Source organism: Centropristis striata, chromosome 11 (assembly GCF_030273125.1).
Source record: "Centropristis striata isolate RG_2023a ecotype Rhode Island chromosome 11, C.striata_1.0, whole genome shotgun sequence".
Taxonomy (NCBI): domain Eukaryota; kingdom Metazoa; phylum Chordata; class Actinopteri; order Perciformes; family Serranidae; genus Centropristis; species Centropristis striata.
The window spans coordinates 2,814,887-2,837,072 of NC_081527.1; the positions used below are offsets into that span (position 1 = coordinate 2,814,887).

At 35.7% G+C, this 22,186-nt stretch overlaps 1 pseudogene; it reads left to right on the plus strand.

The window, feature by feature from the left end:
* The first annotated feature begins 4,122 nt into the window (after positions 1-4,122).
* On the plus strand, positions 4,123-21,196 carry LOC131980152 (uncharacterized; annotated as a pseudogene).
* The last annotated feature ends 990 nt before the right edge of the window (positions 21,197-22,186 follow it).

Below are 22,186 nucleotides of genomic sequence, written 5' to 3' on the forward strand. Positions count from 1 at the left end.
CATTTTTTATTGTTGTTATTTATAATCATTATTTATATTTTTTAAATTACTATTTTTCTATTTTTTTATTTTCATCATTAATATCCATTTGTCGATCAAAATATCAATCTATTTAACTATTTATTATATTCTATTGTTTGAGCTCATCTATATAATTTGATCAATAAAATGAAGATAAGTCAAATAGCAGTTTATTTTATGAATAAATACTTTGTGAATTTTTTTTGCCAGTTTTCCCTTTAAATGTATTTCATTTCTTTTATATTTGGCTTGTTTTTAATCAGATTTTATAATGATAATGATAATTATTGTTATTATAATTATTTTTATTTTTATTAATACTGTTGTTATTTTGTATAATTACTATTACTATTTCTTGTAATTATTATTGTCAATTAATTTATTCATTTTCATCATTAATATCCATTTGTCGATCAAAATATCAATATCTTTTCTTTTTTTCACATTTTTTAATTCTGTTTTATGATGGTAATAATAATAATAATAATAATAATTGTTATTATAATTTTTATAATTGTTATTTTTGTTATTTATAAACATTATTTATATTTTTGGAAATTCAATTTTCTATTTTTTAATTTGTATCATTAATATCCATTTCTCCATCAAAATAACAATCTATTTTACAATTTATTGTATTCTATTGTTTGAGTTTATTTAAATAATTTGATCAATTAAATGAAAATAAGTCAAACAGCAGCTTATTTTATGATGAAATACTTTGTGAACATTCTTTGTCAGTTTCCCTTTAAATGGAATAACACTGTGAGACAAATGTCAGTCTGTTCCTTCAAGACGTTGAGGGAACAGTCATGATACATTTCATATTATTTTCACAGATTGTTCTTCTATTACGTAGGGTATAATTCTGAACAGTTGGATCATTTTCAACGTGAAAACATATTGCATCACATGTGTGACATCACATGTCTCTTTACGGTGTTAGAAAGGAGTCACAGCCATAAATAAGCTCTAACAACATGGCTGTGTGATACAAACTGAACTTTATCACAGACAGAGAGCGCCACCCTGTGGTTAGTCACAGGAAGTGCAGGTACCCACATGATGATGATGATGATCTCACACACACACACACACACACACACACACAATTTTGAATGTAACTGAAATGTGTAAACTGGACAAAAAAGGTTTTTGAGTTCATTACATTATTATTATTACATCATATTCCAGATTTATTATATTTATTTGATTGAGAAAAGTTTCTTAATAAAAGTTACATAAAGGAATAGAGGTTGTCTCGTGCTTATTTTGAATTTGTCGACTGTTTTAACATTTAACATCAGCACAAGATCACAAACCAGACTCCATTCAGAAATCTCTTGTGTTGTGATTTCTTCACGCTGTACTAGCAGAGCATGGTCAACAGTATCAAATGCTTTTAATAAATCTACAAAGAGGGCGGCACAATCATTTCCTTTGTCCATGGCACATATAATATTGTTTGTAACAGATGTAATAGCAGTAAGTGTACTATGTTTTGATGTGAAACCAGATTGTAGGGGACTCAGCACATCATTTAGTGAGAGGAATGTTTGGAGCTGATTGTTGACCAGAGATTCTAGAACCTTAGTGAGACAGGGCAGTTTGGAAACTGGTGGATAGTTGTTGAGGTTTGATTTATCACCACTCTTATGTAGTGGGACAACATGTGCTGATTTCCATACCTGAGGGATAACAGCAGAAGAAATGGACAGATTAAACAGGTATGTCATTTGGTCTGCTATATGAGGAGCAGCAAGCTTTAAAAAATAAGGATCTATTTGATCCTCACCTGTTGATTTCTTGCAGTCTAAACCCTGAAGTGCTTTGATAACAGCATGAGACGTAAAAGGTTGCAGTGTAAACAGGGAGGTGTGGTTTGAACAGTGGTGGTTTGGAGACACATGAGGCAGCAGCTGACCAGTAAGACCAGGATATAATATATCAAAATGGTTTCCAGCAGCAACAAAATGTGCATTGAAAGCATCACAGATGTCAGCTGGTTTATCTATTATACAGTTATCTGATGTGATAGAAGGAGGAATAGATGCACATGATTTGTTTTTCTCTATATTAACTGCTCTCCAAAATGTTGATGGGTTTGTAAAAGAGCTGGAGATGAAGTCAATGTGATAATTAGCTTTAGCTTTTCTTAAGGCAGAAGTGCATTTGTTCCTTAGTTTTCTGAATGTGAGCCAGTGAACTGCCTCATCACTGAGCCTTGCTGTGGCCCACGCTTTGTCTCTTGCTTTGAACATCAGTGCTAGTTCAGTGGTGAACCAGGGGCTTGTTCTATTTTTAACTCTATGTTTCTTATATGGTGCGTGTTTATTGATCAGTGACAGAAAGGAATTTGTAAAATAATCCAGAGCTGAATCTATATTTGGTATTTTATGCGTGTGGTGAATGTTACTTGCAACAAGGTGACAGAGAAAAGCCTCCTCGTTGAAGTGTTTGAAGTTTCTTTTGAGTATAATTTTGGAGCATGATTTTTCCATTTTTCCATTTCTGACACAGGCTACAGGGCAGTGGTCACTGATGCCAAGGGCAAAAACAGCAGAAACAGTGATTGTGTTTCTCCTGTTGGACAGAATGAAATCTATCAGTGAGGAGTTTTTGGGGTTCTTCAGGTTAGGTCTGGTTGGCTCTTTAATCAACTGTGTCAGATTTAGATGATCACATATGTCTTTTAAATGATCTGAGTCAGATGTCAAGCAGTTTAAATGAAAGTCACCCAGGACCAGCGTCTCTGATTTGTTGTACTGAGCGATGAGGTGGGCTAATGAATTGATTGCACTGGGGATGGCTGAGGGTGGTCTGTATGCACCAACAACATGGATGAAATGATTACTGGATAGGTTGATTTAAGAGCCATAAATTCAAAGGAATGAGGTATGCTGACATTCTGTAGTACAGTAACAGATAAACATGATTTGACGTATACAGCCACACCACCCCCTTTCCTTCCAGCTCTGTCTCTTCTGGATAGATTGTAGTTATGCAGGGAAACTTCTGAATCATGTATGTTGTCTTTGAGCCAGGTTTCTGTTAGGACCAGGATGTCTGGCTCAGTCTGTGATAGTAGAATTTCCACTTGGTCTAATTTAAATTGATTGCACAGACTTCTCATATTCAGATGCATCAAACCAGGCCACGTCTTGATTTAAACAGCTGTGGGTTAAAGAACTCTTCCCTGGAGTCATCACACAAGTTAGTTTTGTATTTATATTTATTTTGGAAGGTTTTATGGTTATGAAATGTTTTGGCCTGTGAATTCTATTGTGAATAGACAGACAGTGTTTTTGATGAGCATTTGTAATAAGAACAGGGATCCTGAAGGCAGCAGCAGAGACAGAGAGTGGAGGACAGGGTGTGTTTTGGATCTCATCAATATATTTAAACATGTTGCTTTATTAAAACAAGACATTTGAATTCATGTGTTTGTGCTGTGGGGATTTATAACAGAGATGTTTCACTATTTTCTGACATTTCATTGTTAAGATTAATAAAATTAGACATATTCTTTATGATGAGAAATGTATGATGGGATAACATAATAATGTCTGCAATGACTTTAATACATTTCTTTAATTATTTCACAAATTGTATTTTATTGTTTATTAATTGTTTATTTATTTATATCACAATTGACTTGTGTGATGATTTATTTGGTATTTTATAATAGAGATAATAGAGAAGACTTTCCATAATACTGCTGATTTATAACAATAAATGTCCTCTGTGATCTATAATCTTTTTATAAAGTTTCATCATCTCTGAGATGTTTTTAGGCTTCATTACGGGTTATAATAGTTGACTGACTGTTCCTTATCTCTATTATAAAATACCAAATAAATCATCACACAAGTCAATTGTGACAAATATAAATAAAGCAACAAGTTGTGAAATGATTAAAGAAATTTATTAAATTCATTGCAGACATTATTATGTTATTTCATCAAACATTTTCACAACATTACTTTGTTGGATATTACTTTATTTCATTATAAACTAAATAAAATGTCATAGCAGTGAGACTTTAATTTCTAAACCAAAACCATTTGAAGGACCCAAATATCTAATATCTTCATAAAGAATATGTGTTTGAGGGGAGTAAGGGGCAAGGAAAAGGGAGATCCTCCTGGGATGGGCATCACACCAAGCTGTGACTGCAGGTGCATGGTGGAATGCCACATTGTCCCAGGTGATCACATGTTAGCAAGTTACCCCCCAACTCACCCTGTCCCCTCTCCCCCTCAGGTACCAGTCTATCATACAGCTCCTCTACAGACTGGAGAAGGCGTTGGGAGTTGTAGGGGCCAGTTTGACTGTTGTGCAGGCCTCTCTATGTGACAACCCATGGTTGATGAGCTGGTCCATGATGGCAGCTCGTATTTCATCTGTCACCGTATCTCTGGCCCTTCTTTGAGCCCCACCACACATTCTAACTCTCCCTCGAGGCATTTTTCCTCTCTTGTTTTTTGCAAATCCTCCGCCTTGTCCCTTGTCTTATCTTTTGTTCTTTTCCCTCACAAGATCTGCCTATAAATATAGGTGATGTGATTGGTGATGTGATTGAAAAAAGCCCAGCACCTGAACTGGGTGAGACGGGAATCAGAGGTGATCAATGTTATCTTCAATCCATTAGTTTTGAACATGAGATTTTCTGTTTTGACAAAACGTGTGAAAACAATTTGAAAATTCACCAGTTAACATCTACTGTTTTGGTCTTGAATGAGCTTGTGTGTAATAGGAGTTAAAAGTCATTTTAAACGTGTAAAATGTGTGTATTTTGTGTCAAAAGAAGAAGAATTGTGGCTGATGTTGTGGTAACTGTGTGAAGAGTTTTGAAAAAGTGTTAAAAGTATCGAACAACGAGTCATAGCGGTTGTAAAAAACTGTATTTACGGCTGTGTGATAAAAACTGAACTTTATCACAGACAGAGAGCGCCACCCTGTGGTTAGTCACAGGAAGTGCAGGTACCCACATGATGATGATGATGATGATGATGATTTCACACACACACACACACACACACACACACACACACAGAGTCACATTTAATCCACGTTTTCAGTGCAGGACTTTTACTTTTTCCAGGGTATTTACTGTCCAACAAATCCTTCACTCTGCTTCCCTCTTGTGTCTGCAACAACTCAATAATTCACTCAAAAGGCCTCGACACCTACTTCTGCTACTATAACTACTATTACATTAAAAAGTCAGACAAAGAAAAAAAAGGTCATTCTCCATATCAATGAATTATTAAAATAATCTGTTAAAATATTCTCCATAACACTGATTTCTTCACGCTGTACCTCTGTTATATATTTTCTTAAATCCTCCTCTTTCACAAAGTGTCTTCCAGTAACTGGGGTTTCTGTGATTTTGTCCACCCCGTGTTAATCATAACTAATATAAATCCAGTTATTCCACTACTCTTGTTCAGTCAAATGTATTAACACTTTACCTGTTTATTTCTGTCAGGTTTACACAAAATCTAATCTAACAGATTATTTACAGTGTGAAATTGAGAGCATGTGATGTTTATGCTTGTGTGTGTGTGTGTGTGTGTGTGTGTGCCCAAATGTGATATAGACGGACATTTCACAAGGATACGCACCGACATTACGAGGACCTAAGTGTATTATGCGTGTATTTTGCCGGTCAATTCCAAGGTCCGTCCTATTGGCTGGTTTACGGATGTGGGCGTGGTTAAACCCCAGTCGGTCCAGACTCCTGCCATTTACTGATTAAACGACAACGTTATGGATAATGGAGTCTGTGGGCCTTTAAAAGAAGAGTTTCTGGGAGAAAAGGTAAGAATATTTGAAATTACACCTTATTTCTGCTTGAATATTAAGTTGCTCTGTATATTATAGAAAAATTCCACACAGTGAGATAGCACTTGTCTTTCTGGAAAGAGAAGCAAGGTGAGATGAAGTTCTGATGGCATACCTTTCTATTTTATTGCCATTGTCAAGCCAGAGTTGCTTGTTTATAGTCCATGTGGTGAGCTAGCTAGATGCTAACAGGCTGCCCTGCTGCCGGCTGTTAACGAGCTCGTTAAGGAGCTCTGTGCTTGTTTTTACTCCATGTATGAAGAGAGAGATTGTGCAGTGGTAAAGTTATTTAGTTTATTTCATTAAACTAACTGAGGCATTAAAGCTAATGGAGCATCATGTTGATATGAAGGCTTAAACAACTGTACACAGATCAGACTATGATTTCTTGTTGAATTGGTTGATTCATTTCTTGACTGAAAAGGCTGTGATGGAGTTTTCTCCTTTTTTCTCCTCCTTTCTCACTTTTTTTTTTAATCAGTCTGACGTGGCCTAATTAGTTGCTTGTTATAATAATATAACTATAAAACAATAAAAAACTAATCTCATGTAAGAATCAAAACCCTGATAATATCCCAAAACAATGTGACCATTACTGTCACATTACACAAATATTCAAGTAGGCTAATGTTGGTAACCTGCTATAATTGTTAAGTTTCACATATATTAAAGTTTCTGGCTGTTTCAAAAACATTTATTTATGTATTCATTTAGGGTTGATCTCAGGCAGCAGTGGGAGTAAGAAAAGGTTAAAGAAAGTCACCTCCATGTTTGAGGATGTCATTTATAAACTGAGTCCTCTGATCTCTGTCAGAGTGACTTTTAACTAAACACACAATGAACTTAAAAAAGCAGGAATCAGTCACAACTCTAACTTGTGTTAAAAAATGTATTAGAGATAAATCAGTTAAAATGTGCTCAGTCTCTGTTTTTACTGCTGGGCATCACTTTATACCTGCACTAATTAAACAGGTATAAAACATGTATGAAGAGTTATTAATAGCATGAATGTGATCAGTATGCATGTGTCTCTACAGGCCTGTGTGCTGGACGTCAGTACCATGTCTTTTATGAAGAGAAGAACTTTACTGAAGCACAAAGTTACTGCAGAGAGAAATACACAGACCTGGCCACTGTAGACAGCATGGAGGATGTGGAGACCCTGAACACAACGGCAGAAACAGCAGGAGTTTCCTCTGTGACTTCACTTTCCTCTTTCTCTCCTTTCAAAGCTGTTTTTGACATCATGTCAGTGACACGTGGCTTTAAAGTTTTACAGTCTGAGCCGTGATACTTCAGAGGAACTTTTTCATGTTTTTTTTACTCTGAAGGAGGACGAAGGATTTAGTTCCATTGAACGTGTATTATAAGAGATCTCTTAATGTCCAGTATAAACAGCAGCAATTATTACAGGAAGCAGGACCTGTTTCACTGTTCATATGGACACATGAATATTATTATTAATGCAAATATGTGTTTCAGCTGGCCTGGATCGGGCTGTACGATGACGATGTCATGAGCTGGAAGTGGTCACTGTCAGACACAAGTTTCTACAAAGACGGAGAGGAGGAGTTCAGAGGATGGAGTCGTGGACAAGCAGACAATGTAGGAGGTGATCAACAGTGCACAGTGCTGAATAAGAATGGACCATGGTACGATGTCAGATGCACAGAGAAGAAACAGGCGGTCTGCTGTGATGTCAGAGGGGAGAATATTGATGAGTGAAGGTAAAACAGAGCAGTTGAGCTTGTTGACCTCTCCCCTTCTCTGCTGCTCTTTGCCTCTCTGTCTTCACTTACATGAAGCTCATTTAAAGCAGATGGACTTTGTGAGTCCTGCCTTCATTGATATAAATATATAAAGGTTTATATAAAGAGCTCCATCATTAACAGCTTTATCCCACCTCACTGTCTCAGTCAACAGGGCTGCAAGAGAAGGAGTTGATATGCACACAGCTCCACGGTGACTTCAGCTTCATGCTCACATTCATTAAGAAACATCAAACTGCTGAGAAAAATATTCAGACGCAGAGAAACTCAGATATAAAGTTTGCATCAGTGTTGTTTCTCTCTGCTCTATTTTCAGGGCTGGATGTGACATTTGTCCTCACTGACTCCATGAGCTGGACTGAGGCCCAGAGCTGCTGCAGAGAACACCACACAGACCTGGCCAGTGTGAGAAACAAGACAGAGAAGCAGAAGGTCCAGGAGCTGCTTCCAGCAGGAAGATATGTCTGGATCGGCCTTTTCAGAGACTCCTGGAAGTGGTGGGATGGAAGCAGCTCCTCGTTCAGACACTGGAAGTCAGGGCAACCTGATAACTGGGGGAGGAGGCTTGTACAGCAGCAGATTTCAGCTCCTCTGGAGGATGGGGGGATGTGACCTGTGACAAGAAGTATCCATTCATCTGCTCCGCTCCATCTGAGTGGGAACCCCTGATTCAAACAGTATTTATATTAGATTTAGCTTTACTTTAGCATGAAATGAGAAGATAAAAAACATTTCTGGACAATAAATGTGAACACTCAGGATGCTGATGTTAGCGTGCAGTGACCAACTGCAGATAATCAGTTTGTGTTGACTTCAATGTGAGAATATCAACAGATGGAGGAAGTAACTGCTTCTAACTGACTGATAAACCCCTGAACGCCCCCTGGTGGCGGCCTGCAGTATAGCTCTAAACTGACCACAGGCAGGACAAAACTAACTGAGGACACTTTATATCAACAGGATGCTGATTATTATCAGAGCAGAAATCTCTCAACTCATCATGTTTGATTGTTTTTTTAAAGCGTCTTTGAAGAAAGTGAAGAGATTGAGGATGAGTGTGACTGTATCTGCTGTGATTGAGGGAATGCTGAAGCAGCTGAATCTTCTTTTGATTCTTTTTATTCAACTTTTATGCAAAAACTGAGCAACAAATGACTGTTAGAAGCAAATTTAAAATGAGATGAGATGAAACTTTATCAGCCCTCAGAAAGTGAATTCACATTAAAGCAGTAAAAGAAACAGTGTGAGGAGGAAACAGATAAAGAGACATTTAAAATAATAAATCATTCACAAACTATATGTTATAAACATTACAATGCTTTGGACAGCAACGTGACATGAGAAGTAGAAACAGGGAAAGTCACAAACTATCATGTGAGGAAAAAAAGTGTGAAAAAGAGCTTCCAGAGGATGAAATGTAAAGAAGAAAGCAGAATGTAATCTCTGTGTGAGTAATAATGTTTGTCAGCTCCAACAGAAGCTGAAGGACCAGGGGCTGAATGACGACGTCACACTGAGCTGGAGGAAGCAGGCAGATGGAAAAGTCTTCCACAAGGAGAAGAAGAAGACCAGCTTTCATTGAGATTTGCTGTAAATCAGAGAAAAGTGTGTTTCTTTCCTCAGAGTCCTCGTGTGATGTGTGAGAATAGAGCTGCAACAATTAGCAGATTAATCCACTCGTTGCAGCTGTTTTTACAATCAAATCATCATTTTAGTCATTTTACAAGCTCAAATGTCAAATATCTGCTGGTTCCAGCTTCTCCTATTTAAAGACTTCATGCTTTTATTGGTCATATATGGTCATCAACTCATATTTACTCATATTTAAACATATACAGACTCTTGGTTTATTAAGTTTGAATTGATGTGTTTGGGCTGTGGGAAATTATAACAGGCAATGTTTTATTATTTTTCACATTTTATAGGTAAGATAATATAAATTAGATTTGACTGGAATCAACTCCAGTGAAAATCCACCTTTAAACTTTAATGTTGTGTTGAATCATTCAAATCTACTTTAATGAGTCAAAACATCTTTCTTCATTTGAGTTAATATATCGCATCAAAACATGCCAAACACTTCTGGCCTTTCAAATATGAATATTTAATGCTTTTCTTTGTCATATATGGTCATAATCTTATATTTACTCATATTTAAAGGTGTTGGTTTATTAAAACAAGACATTGGAATTCATGTGTTTGTGCTGTGGGGATTTATGACAGAGATTTTTTTTTAAACTATTTTCTGACATTTCATTGATCAGATTAATAATATTAGATTACACAAATTCTTTATGATGAGATTATCTATTTGGTTCCTTCAAATGGTTTTGGTTTAGAAATTAAAGTCTCACTGCTAAAGCTAATTATCACATTGACTTAATCTCCAGCTCTTTTACAAACCCATCAACATTTTGGAGAGCAGTTAATATACAGAAAAACAAATCATGTGCATCTATTCCTCCTTCTATCACATCAGATAACTGTATAATAGATAAACCAGCTGACATCTGTGATGCTTTCAATGCACATTTTGTTGCTGCTGGAAACCATTTTGATATATTATATCCTGGTCTTACTGGTCAGCTGCTGCCTCATGTGTCTCCAAACCACCACTGTTCAAACCACACCTCCCTGTTTACACTGCAACCTTTTACGTCTCATGCTGTTATCAAAGCACTTCAGGGTTTAGACTGCAAGAAATCAACAGGTGAGGATAAAATAGATCCTTATTTTTTAAAGCTTGCTGCTCCTCATATAGCAGACCAAATGACATACCTGTTTAATCTGTCCATTTCTTCTGCTGTTATCCCTCAGGTATGGAAATCAGCACATGTTGTCCCACTACATAAGAGTGGTGATAAATCAAACCTCAACAACTATCCACCAGTTTCCAAACTGCCCTGTCTCACTAAGGTTCTAGAATCTCTGGTCAACAATCAGCTCCAAACATTCCTCTCACTAAATGATGTGCTGAGTCCCCTACAATCTGGTTTCACATCAAAACATAGTACACTTACTGCTATTACATCTGTTACAAACAATATTATATGTGCCATGGACAAAGGAAATGATTGTGCCGCCCTCTTTGTAGATTTATTAAAAGCATTTGATACTGTTGACCATGCTCTGCTAGTACAGCGTGAAGAAATCACAACACAAGAGATTTCTGAATGGAGTCTGGTTTGTGATCTTGTGCTGATGTTAAATGTTAAAACAGTCGACAAATTCAAATTAAGCACGAGACAACCTCTATTCCTTTATGTAACTTTCATTAAGAAACTTTTCTCCATTAAATAAATATAATAAATCTGAAATATGTTGTAATAATAATAATGTAGTGAACTCAAAAACCTTTTTTGTCCAGTTTACACATTTCAGTTACATTCAAAACTGTGTGTGTGTGTGTGTGATCATCATCATCATCATCATCATCATCATCATCATCATCATCATCATCATGTGGGTACCTGCACTTCCTGTGACTAACCACAGGGTGGCGCTCTCTGTCTGTGATAAAGTTCAGTTTGTATCACACAGCCATGTTGTTAGAGCTTATTTATGGCTGTGACTCCTTTCTAACACCGTAAAGAGACATGTGATGTCACACATGTGATGCAATATGTTTTCACGTTGAAAATGATCCAACTGTTCAGAATTATACCCTACGTAATAGAAGAAAAATCTGTGGAAATAATATGAAATGTATCATGACTGTTCCCTCAACGTCTTAAAGGAACAGACTGACATTTGTCTCACAGTGTTATTCCATTTAAAGGGAAACTGACAAAGAATGTTCACAAAGTATTTCATCATAAAATAAGCTGCTGTTTGACTTATTTTCATTTTATTGATGAAATTATTTAAATAAACTCAAACAATAGAATACAATAAAATAGTAAATAGATAAAATAGGTGAATAACAAAATGGATACCAATAATGAAAATAAATAAATAAATAAATTGATAATAATAATTACAAAAATAGTAATAGTAATTATAAAAAATAACAACAGCAATAATACAAATAATTATAATAAGAATAAATATCATTATCATTATAAATCTGATTAAAAACAAGCCAAATATAAAATAAATTAAATACATTTAAAGGGAGAACTGTCAAAAAATATTTCAAAAAGTATTTGATCATAAAATAAACTGCTATTTGACTTATTTTCATTTTATTGATCAAATTATTTAGATGAGCTCAAACAATAGAATATAATAAAGAGTTAAATAGATTGATATTTTCATCGACAAATGGATATTAATGATGAAAATAAAAAATAGAAAATAGCATTTAAAAAATATAAATAATGATTATAAACGACAACAATAAAAATGAAAATGATCGAAATTATAATAACAATTATTATTATTATGATTATTATTATTACCATCATAAAACCAAAATAAAAACTTTATGACAAATATAAAATAATTAAATTAAATTAAAAAATTAAATACACTAAATTATTAGACTGCAAACAAATAAATGAAACTGTATTAAAAGCCAGACTAAAACAATAAAAGACAATGAATTAATGAAAAAATGAATAAATGGATAAATGAATAGATGAAACTGGATTATTGATTATTTATTATTGGGATTATTAAAAGGCCACGAGCAGAAGACCTGAGGGTTCTACAGGGTTCATACGCTAAAAGCAACTCTGAGAAATAAATAGGACATAAAACATGAAGAGCTTTATAAACAATCAAAAGGACTTTAAAATCAATTGTGAAGCAAACAGGCAGCTAATGCAGAGACTTTAAAACAGCTGAAGACTCTGTTTAATATTAGTGTGAAGACACAGGAAAGTGAGGTGCTTTGAAGCAGCCTTATCTCTCCACCACAGGGGCTGATGGGAGGTCTGAGGACCTGTTAGAAACCACGTGGCCCTCGTCTGATCTCGCAGCTCCTCCTTGTTTGGCCTCAGCTGCATCAGAGCGCCACTTCTCCCCAGGTTCACCAGAGGAAACACCGCTGCACAAAATGCTTTTCCTCCCAGCTGCTGCTCTGTGCTGTCTGTGCTCAGGTGAGTGTTTCCAGCCAATCAGGAGCCAACAAACTCCACCTTTAACAAACACTGTCACACTCACCTTCATCTACCTGTCTGTCTCCACACAGCGCTGGCTGCCATGGCAACACAGCTGCTTCAGGAGGATTTAACATGGACCAGGAGAGTTGGTGAAAGAGTCTCCTTCAGCTGTCGAGGCACTGAAGAGTGTTATAGAAGTCATCCTTATGTATACTGGTACCAGAAGAGAGACACAGAAACATTCACAGTGATTCTGCATATTAACAGGAATACTGGTAGAATAGGTAAAGGTTACAATCATCCTCAGAAAGATGATTTCTCATCTGTGAATAAACAGAACGGCTGTGAGTTGCAGATCCAGAGCGTTAAACTAACTCATTCAGCCACCTACTACTGCTCCTGTTGGAAGGATCCTCCCCACAGTGATAAAATATCCCTGCAGCCTGTACAAAAACCTCCAGATGAACAGATGTCAAACAGTGTCTGTGACAGGAAGAGAGCAGTAAACCACAGCCCAGGTTCACATATTTCACCTCCATCTCAGCCAGAGTCACAAACACACTGAACTGAGGGATTTATTTTCTTTACTGCTGTCAGGATTTATTTGATATGATATTTATTCATATTTTTATCAGATATATAAACCAGCAGGTTTATTGTTGTTCCACACAGTGAGGACAAACTAGCAACACAGAGACACAAAGATAAAAGAAGTGAAAGAGAAAAGAGTCAAATGAGTAAAAAACATAAAGAAGTCTTGTTTGAAAAGCAGTTTGTCATTAAAAACATGATGAAACAAAAACAAGCTTCAGCATTTTGATAAAGATTAAAATCCTCTGCTTTGACCTGCTGCAGGAATAAAGTCCGTTCCTCCTCACAATGCTGACCTGCTTCCTGTGGCTCCTTCACAATAAAAGCTTTCTTCCATCACATGTTGGAACAGATTTGAGCAGATCATTTCACTTCAGTAAATGATACAAGTGAATTGTAGGATTTGTGACAGTTCCCCCTCAACAGAGATTTGGTAAATGTATTTGGATTGAATGAAGGTTTTTCTCTGGATGTAAAGACGGAGCCAAAGGTCCCACTGCTCACAAACAAAACTTTGATCCAGAACAAGAGAACTGTTGGCCTGATTTCTATCACATCTACAGTGGATGTTTATGGTCCCCAGAGGATGAATCCTCATATTTAGTTTGAATGAATGAATGAATATTTAAGTGTTAAGATCTCATTTTAACTGCTAATCAACAGAGAAATGTCTCATGAGCGTATGTGAGAGAATATTAATATACAAGATATTTGAAGGTTTGAAAACAAAGAATAATGATATTAATGTCAAAGCCTATATACATACATCCAAACACTGAGATCACTTTTATATTTCACTTGGCAACAAACCTTTTCAAGCAATAAGGTTCATTATGGCTTTATATTTTTGACCTTCAGGTCAAGAGAAATATTTGAGTGTTTACAATATTTGTCCTATAGTGTAGTTTGAGTTGTTCACTGTTTGTTTGTGTGAACAGTAACTCTGGTCTCATGTGTTGACCTGATTTAAAAAGTAGGAGGATAATAATATAATAATAATAATAATAATAATAATAATAATAATAATAATAATAATAATAATAATAATAATAATAATAATAATCATGGGCTCTTCACCCCTAAAACTTGGAGTAAGAAATGTTATTCTAAAATTTTTGTTCGTCTTTGACAAACTTAAATGATGTCCAAAACAAACTTCGTAGTTTGTGGTTTAAATGTAAATGTTAAGGATGAAAATGAAAACACCCCCGCTTAGCAAATGGTATCATCCTCCTCTCAGCCGCTCCCTCTGCACCGCTCCGCTGGCCGACCGGCATCCAGCGACACACGCAGAGTGAGAATCCTTTAGTTGTCGTGTTGGGAATCAACTAAGTAAGTTGCTCCAGCTCTGTCTCATACTTCTTTCCTTTTACCTGGAGTTGTTCAGATTCAGATACCATATCGGAGAGTACTGGAGTCCAGGCACCGTTTTACAGTTAGTTAGCCCGGTTAGCTTCGTTAGCGCCATTAGCGCAGCTTTTACAGTCAGGAGAGTCAGTGTGGATGTTAAAGTCTCCTAGGAGGAGGACAGATGGGGAGACTGAAGACAGTTGTGTGAAGAATTCTAAAAATCTGACAGAAAGGTTGGGTTGGGTTTGGGTGGACGGCAGATAATAGCAATGATGAGGTTTTGGACCGGGGAGTTTAAATGCCAGATGTTCAAAAGATGGTGCAGCAATGATGGAGAGTGGCCGAGGGTTGAGGTCTTGGTGGTGTTTTCCTCCTCCTCGGCCCTTAGAGCGAGGGATGTCCATGTATGAATATCCAGCAGGGAAGGTTTGGTTTAGTGTGAAATATTCCATGGGTTTTTGCCAGGTTTCAGTCAGACAGAGGAAGTCTAGTTGTTTGTCAGTGATGAATTCATTTAAGATGAGGCTTTTATTGTTGAGGGATCTTGTCTTGAACAGGGCTCTTTTCAGAGGCTTTTGTTTTGAAGTTTGCATGGAGGAAGTGGGTACTGGGCGAAGGTTGAAGGCATTCACGTGGTGGTTCTCCTGATGACGTGGTGAGTTGTTGTGGTGACAGAATGAGGAAGTGCAGCAGCTGTAGTCGGTCCAGAGAGATGGGACGGGAGCCTCTATGGGTGTAGTGACGGCGTCGTAGAAGTCCAAAGTGTTTTATTGCGGTGATAAGTTGGTAACTCTGGTCTCATGTGTTGACCTGATTTAAAAAGTAGGAGGATCACAACTCTTTCTCCTTCAAATCAAAACAAGACTACAGAGCAACACACACTGGCTGTGTGGCCCAGGGACCTGTCATTGGACGCACACACGTCATAAATCAAAGTAATGGACAATTTAAAGACGTGAGCTGATGATGGTGTTTGATAAAAACTGACCAAAGTCAGTAGGGTTCATCCTCTGAGGAACATGAACGTCTGAACCAACGATCCACGGAGACACTCTGCTAATGTGTCTAAAAAGGACATAAAAGAAGAGACAGTCATGTTAACCCTGCAAGACCCAGTGTTGCAGAATTACAACAATTTTGGTTATCCCCAAAAAACGTCTAAATTTTTTTTTTTTTTTGGTTCAACCACATTAACATGATCATTGGGTCCTATTGTTTGTTCTCACAATGCGTTTGGATCCAACATTTGTATATAAGGCCCGCCCTAGGGTCAAGAAGTCACACAACTTCCAATTTTTTGATCGAGCAACATCCCTTCGATTTACTGGATTGGATTAATCTGATTCAAGTAAGTAAAATGCTTTGAATATTTTTTTTGTGTTTATTACAGTGTCTAGAACATGAACATATGTAGTGTTTGTGGAAAATGTGCCCTACATTTTATTTAGAGCTTGTTTTATAAGTGTTGCAATATTACAGCGTTGGGTCAGAGTGGTAGTCAAAACAGCCCTGTTTTTGAGAGGAATGTCTTGAGAGGAACTTCAATTAAAATTTTTACAATATAACTTTAAACTACACATGATTTACACATTCTAGCCTGAGCCTTATATTGAATTACATATTTATTGTATTAGAAACTAAAGTGCAAAGATATATTGCTGTATCTAAACATTTTCATTTACTTATAATGATTTTTAACCACCTTCAACACTCTCAGTATTTTCTCCTTATCACAGAATGCAGGACTTTTTACCAAAGAAATTCTGTTTGTGCATGTCTGCCCTTTGTCTTAGTCTCTATTGATAAGAAAATGCTCCTATCAATTCATAGTCAAAGCAGTTGTGGGGGATGCTCCTGGTGCACTTGTTGCATTGTTCTGGAACAGGTGCTAATGTTCAGGAATGTAAGGTGTGGTTGTAAGGTGGAGGCTACATGCATTCCTATTAGGATGATAATCACAGTCTACGATAGGTCAATCATACAGTATTGTATGGCCTGTGAAATGTGTGAATTGGCTACTTCAGTGCAATGTGTAAACACTTCAAAATGAAATCAGTCTCCCCACCACCCCATCTTTCCTGCTCGTCATCCGGAATCTAGTAAGCATGTGTGCTATTTGTATATACAGTGTACATTTGTTTCAGTTTTATTTTTTCCATTTCAGAATGCCACCAGCAAAGAGAGCTTGCATCCTCTCTCATTCTGGTAATTATCTATTCCTGCTATTTACCTTGTTTGTGATATATTTGACTGGTATCTTCATGCGTATTTGAGATGTATATAAATTGATATATTTATTCTTTTTTTCCCTAATCAGGTGGGCACAGCACCCAAAACTCCAAAGAGAGGACGGCCATCGGCAGGCAACAGGAGCCCAGACGCAGCAGGGAGCCCTTCGGATGCTGTAAAGAGACCGTCCTTGGGTGATGGGAGTCCAAACGGTCCCTCCTCCAAAAAAACATGTGCACACCCCCCTCTGGATGTGCACAGAGACCTCACTGGACACTTTCCATACAAGACGACAAGAGGACGCTGCAGACATTGCAGTAAAGGGTATACAAATACCCAATGCAGCAAGTGTGATGTCTGCCTCTGCTTTTCAGAGGACAAGAACTGCTTCTGGGACTATCACTGCAACTGACTGCAACTTAAAATGTAAATAATGTAAATAAATGTCAAAGTGCTTGTTTGAATAAATCACACTTCATAACAACATGACTAAGATTATTATTCATGCTTTATACTGGTTTGGGAAAAGGAAAACCCTGCAAATGAATCCTTAGTTCTGTACTGTTGTTCAGACAATGAGTGGAAATACAGGAGATTCTGCTACCCATTAAGCCCAACGTTGCAATACTACAACGTTTCCGTAAAAACGTACTAAAACATAAAATTTTTGAAAACACTCCATTTTCACCCCCAAAGGCCTCCTGCAACAACATCCCTGTTTGAAATTTTTTTTTTTTGCGTTTTTCTATATCTGGGTTTTACAGGGTTAATATGAACATTAGAGAAACACATCATGGAGCTGAAATATGATACTGCTTCATAATGTGGACTGGTTCACCTCAGCTGACACATTCAGCAGCAGACAGGTTTTTGTACCAGTCTTTCTCACTGTGGGAGGTAGGCTGGTTCTACTTCATCTTTGGCTCTGGAACTAAACTGTTTGTAGGTAAGAATAAACTTTCTATTTCCTTCAGTTGCTTTATTGAAAATGTGTTTTAATGAGTTTCTGCTGCTTGTGACTTTTTTCATCGTTAGTAGAGAATTTTTGCAGCCATGCAGCTATTGTTACATAAAAAAAGCTTCATAATTCCTGAAAAGATGTTTAAATGTCACGGCACAACTCAAGTTATTCTTTATTTCTGCAGGAGATGAAACTGATTCAAATAGAAAAAGTCTGATATTGGAAATGTTACAAATATACAGTATTTGATCCTCTCAGTAATTCAGCAGCGCCTCTTGTTTTTATTAAACAACACACTATAACTATCACTACAATTGTGTTTTATATGATGATAAACATGTCCTAAAGATATATTTATCATACTGAATATGATATGTCAATTAAATAGAACGTATGGAGACTAATGAGTCATTTCTATATGTGATACAGGATGATATCTAAAGGCACACACTTTTCTGTTTGTGTCAGAACACAAAATAATTATAAATTATACATGATGCTTCACATAAACAGAAAGTAAAAACCTTTAGGAAAGTATAGATCAATAATATGTGTTGTTTTACTTTTTATGTATTATTATTCATTAATATTTTGATCTGTTTATTTAGCATATAGAGTAAAGTATACAGCGGAAAAAGTGTAAATAATTTTAACACAAATTTAGTTGCTATATTATTTTACATGAGCTCATGTTTAATTCTGTCATGTTATTTATATGATCATTGAATTTTTGATTAACTCAGGGTCCTTTTTTCATGTTCAACAGTGTTGTTATTCAATTTGGAAGATGCAGAAATTTAATTTAATTTGGGTATCAAAGTTTCGATTTCATAGTTTAAAGTGCAATTAAAAAGTAATCTGATTACATATTTTTGTAACCCAGTGGATCAATTTACTATGATGACTAAAACTGCCATGAAATTTCTGTTCAGCAGCTGAATCCATTTCAGAGTAATCTGCCCCAACCTGCTGATATTATATTATATTATATTATATTTCATTGTATTATATTTTTTGATAATATATTGCATTATTTTACATGATAACATATAAAATATTATATTACATCAAAATATATTACGTTATATTATATATTTTATTTTATTTTAAATTATATTGTATTATGTGGCAGTTTTTATTCACATTTGACAGAATCAAACATTGTTGCAGGAAGTTAAAATTGCAAGAAAACAGTTTGTGCCAAATATAATAAAATATATAACACATAGAAATGGTAAGAATTCATAGTTTAAAAGTGCAAAATTATTGAGATCATTAAAACGACAATTGCATTTGATTAAATATGTAAGTCATAATCATGTGTAGAAAATGATGAAGAAAAATTGTTTTACACTTTCACAATAATGTAATATTTAACTTCATCCTAAAGGATCAAGACCGTCTTTTTATTATATGATATTGTATTATATTATATTATATTATTTGATATTACATTATGCTATATTACATTACATTATTTTATATTATGTTATATTACATTACATTATTTTATATTATGTTATTATAATATATTATATTATATTATATTAAAATATATTTTAAACCTGACACTGACAAATTTGGACATTTTCTAAGTTGAAAATGAAACAGAATGAGATCATTTTCAGATAATTTCTTAAATATATTCAATTAAAAAGTGTACAAAGAAAATACATTAAATGTTAAAATGGATAATCGGACAAAGCGATTTTGGAATTTAATGTAAATGTATTTTTAAATATGTTCTGCACATCATGCTAAATTAATATGGTAATATATTATATAATTATGATATTGTAATATCATATGTACTTTATTTTATTTTATTAAGTGGACATTTTCATTCACATTTGAAAGAATCAACTATTTTTGCAGGAAGTTATGAAAAAATGCAATGAAAAAAGTCATAAAATGATTTATGTCTTGATTTGTTCCTATATGAATTGTAAAAGGTTTATTGTGGTAAATATGTGGTTAATATCCCAGACGAGCCCCCATTTAGTCATAACTCGACTCCTGGGCCATGACAAAAACGGGAATGGACACAAAGAATGATGATGAATGAAAGGAGATTTATTGTGATAAAGTCAAGAAATCAGTCCAAATATGGAGTGTGTCAGTCAGTTACATCAGTAATGTCAATGTGAGTGAATGAACACAGAGTTAAAGCAAAGCCGCCATCCTGTGGCTCCTTCAAGGACACTAACAAAAAGCAGGAACTGGGAGCCTCGCCTCTCAATAACTAGACACTGGACTGGAGCGTCAACATTCAATATATTGTGTTCCCTAACATGAAAATAATATTTGACATGAAGGTAAATATTTGCTTTATTTAAAATGTGTGATATATAAAAAGACATTTCCATTGTATGAAGGTACAAGTCATCATTATATGAAATGAATTTCTATCGGTAAGAAAAATGAATGGTAAATAATGTGAAATGAAAGATGTGATCATGTGTCCCCATATAATCCATGCTGACATTAGATGCTGAGTGTGTTTCATATGAAGGTGAATACAGTATATGTAGTGAACTTTGTGCTGTATTGATGAGTAGTTTAGTGATCAGAGTCCATGTAGTTTCCAGGATCACACTGAATGCAGTGCAGTGCTGTAAGCTGCTGTTGACTGTGTCAATGTGTGTCTGTGCTGCTTGTTGCTGCTGTCAAACTTCAGGTGAGCAGGTAGTGAAGCCCGTGGTGAGCGTATACCCAGCAGCACCCAGAGCCCACCTGGAGGGGAAGAGCTCCCTGCTGTGTCTGGCCTCAGCCATGTTTCCTCCTCTGGTCCGCATCTCCTGGAAAAGACGAAAGGAGAACGGTCCTCTGGAGGAGCTGCCCCCTGCTGAGGGAGAGCAGCTGGAGCTCAGAGAGTCGGGACGCACCGCCGCCATCTTGCTGCTCCGTCAGCAAGAGAGCAGCACGTATAAATACCGCTGCTACGTCCAGCACGAGGGGGGCCAAGTGGAGGCCCCAACAGAACAAGGTAATGAAGGCTCGCTGACTGTGTTCAGTAGTGATTCAGCTTCATGTGGAGATGTTGTCAAAGGGAGCAGAGGAGCAGAGGACTGACATTTCTCACTGCAACTCCAAACATTTCACTCCTTTTCTGTTTCAGAGGTTCCAGGGAACTTTTTCCAGATTCAGTGCAGGGTGATGCTGCTCTGCCTGCTGTACACAGTGCTGATAGTGAAGAGTCTGGTGTTCTGCAGTGGACTCTCTCTGCTGATGATCATCAGAAACAAGGGACCGTCCACCAACTGCACACATGCTGACTGACTGTTTTCTGCCTTTTCTCACCATCAAATCTCATCAATTCATCTCATTCATCACGCTGATCAGTATTCACAAATATCAATGATGACGTGTTGTGGTTGTTATGTAAAAGGAAGATACAGTCATCCTAAAAATATAAATACATATATACACGTATATATATATATATATATATATATATGCAGTTAAGTGTACATTTTGTCTGGTGTTATTTTGATATTTTAGTTTATTTCCACTTTGAATTGCGACCTGTATAATAATAGAGATTTATTCTCAATCATTAGCTTCTTGTAGACATGTTATTGTTTAATATTTTCTGTTTCTTTGATTAATTTTCATCAAGTTTGTCAAATTCTTTCAGTGAAACATTCTCAATAAAGTGAAAAATCACAGTGTGTCTGTTTATATTGTGGTATGGAAGTTCGTCGAGACAATAGTTAAGAGTTTATTCTCAAAGTCTTTAAAAAAATGATTTACTACTGATGTCTGGAAAAAAAACTTCAAGAACTTCACTGGAGATGGTCAGAGTTGAAGGCAACTGAGTTTATTCTCAAACAAGAGTTTAAACCAGACTTTAATTGGGAATCAGCTAAAAGTTGAACATTTTGCATCAGTTTATATAACTATAATCTTCCCTCTTACCATCTGGGGAATTATTTTCAAAATGATCACTTTTCCCCCTGTTACAAACCTCTTTTATTATTTTAAAAATAAATGTATTTTCACTGTAGTTAAGTAAAGTAAAAAGTATCTATATATCTACATATATAGAGCTATGGATAAGTACTAGTAAAATATCAAAATATAAAGACTTAAAAAAGTACTCAATACTAAAGTACAATGAAATTTCATGTTCCTTCTTTTATTAAATCTTAAAAAACTATATGAAATGAATAAACATTTAAACATTCAATAAATACATAATTTAATTAATTAATTAATGAGGCAGTTCCAGGAAAGAGCTCTGTTTATATTGTGGTATGGAAGTATTATTCATCCGTCTAATTATTACTGCATTGTTCAAATTACACAGTTAATTATCTAATTATGTTGGAGGTTCCACTGAGATAACAGTTACAAGTTTATTCTCAAAGAGT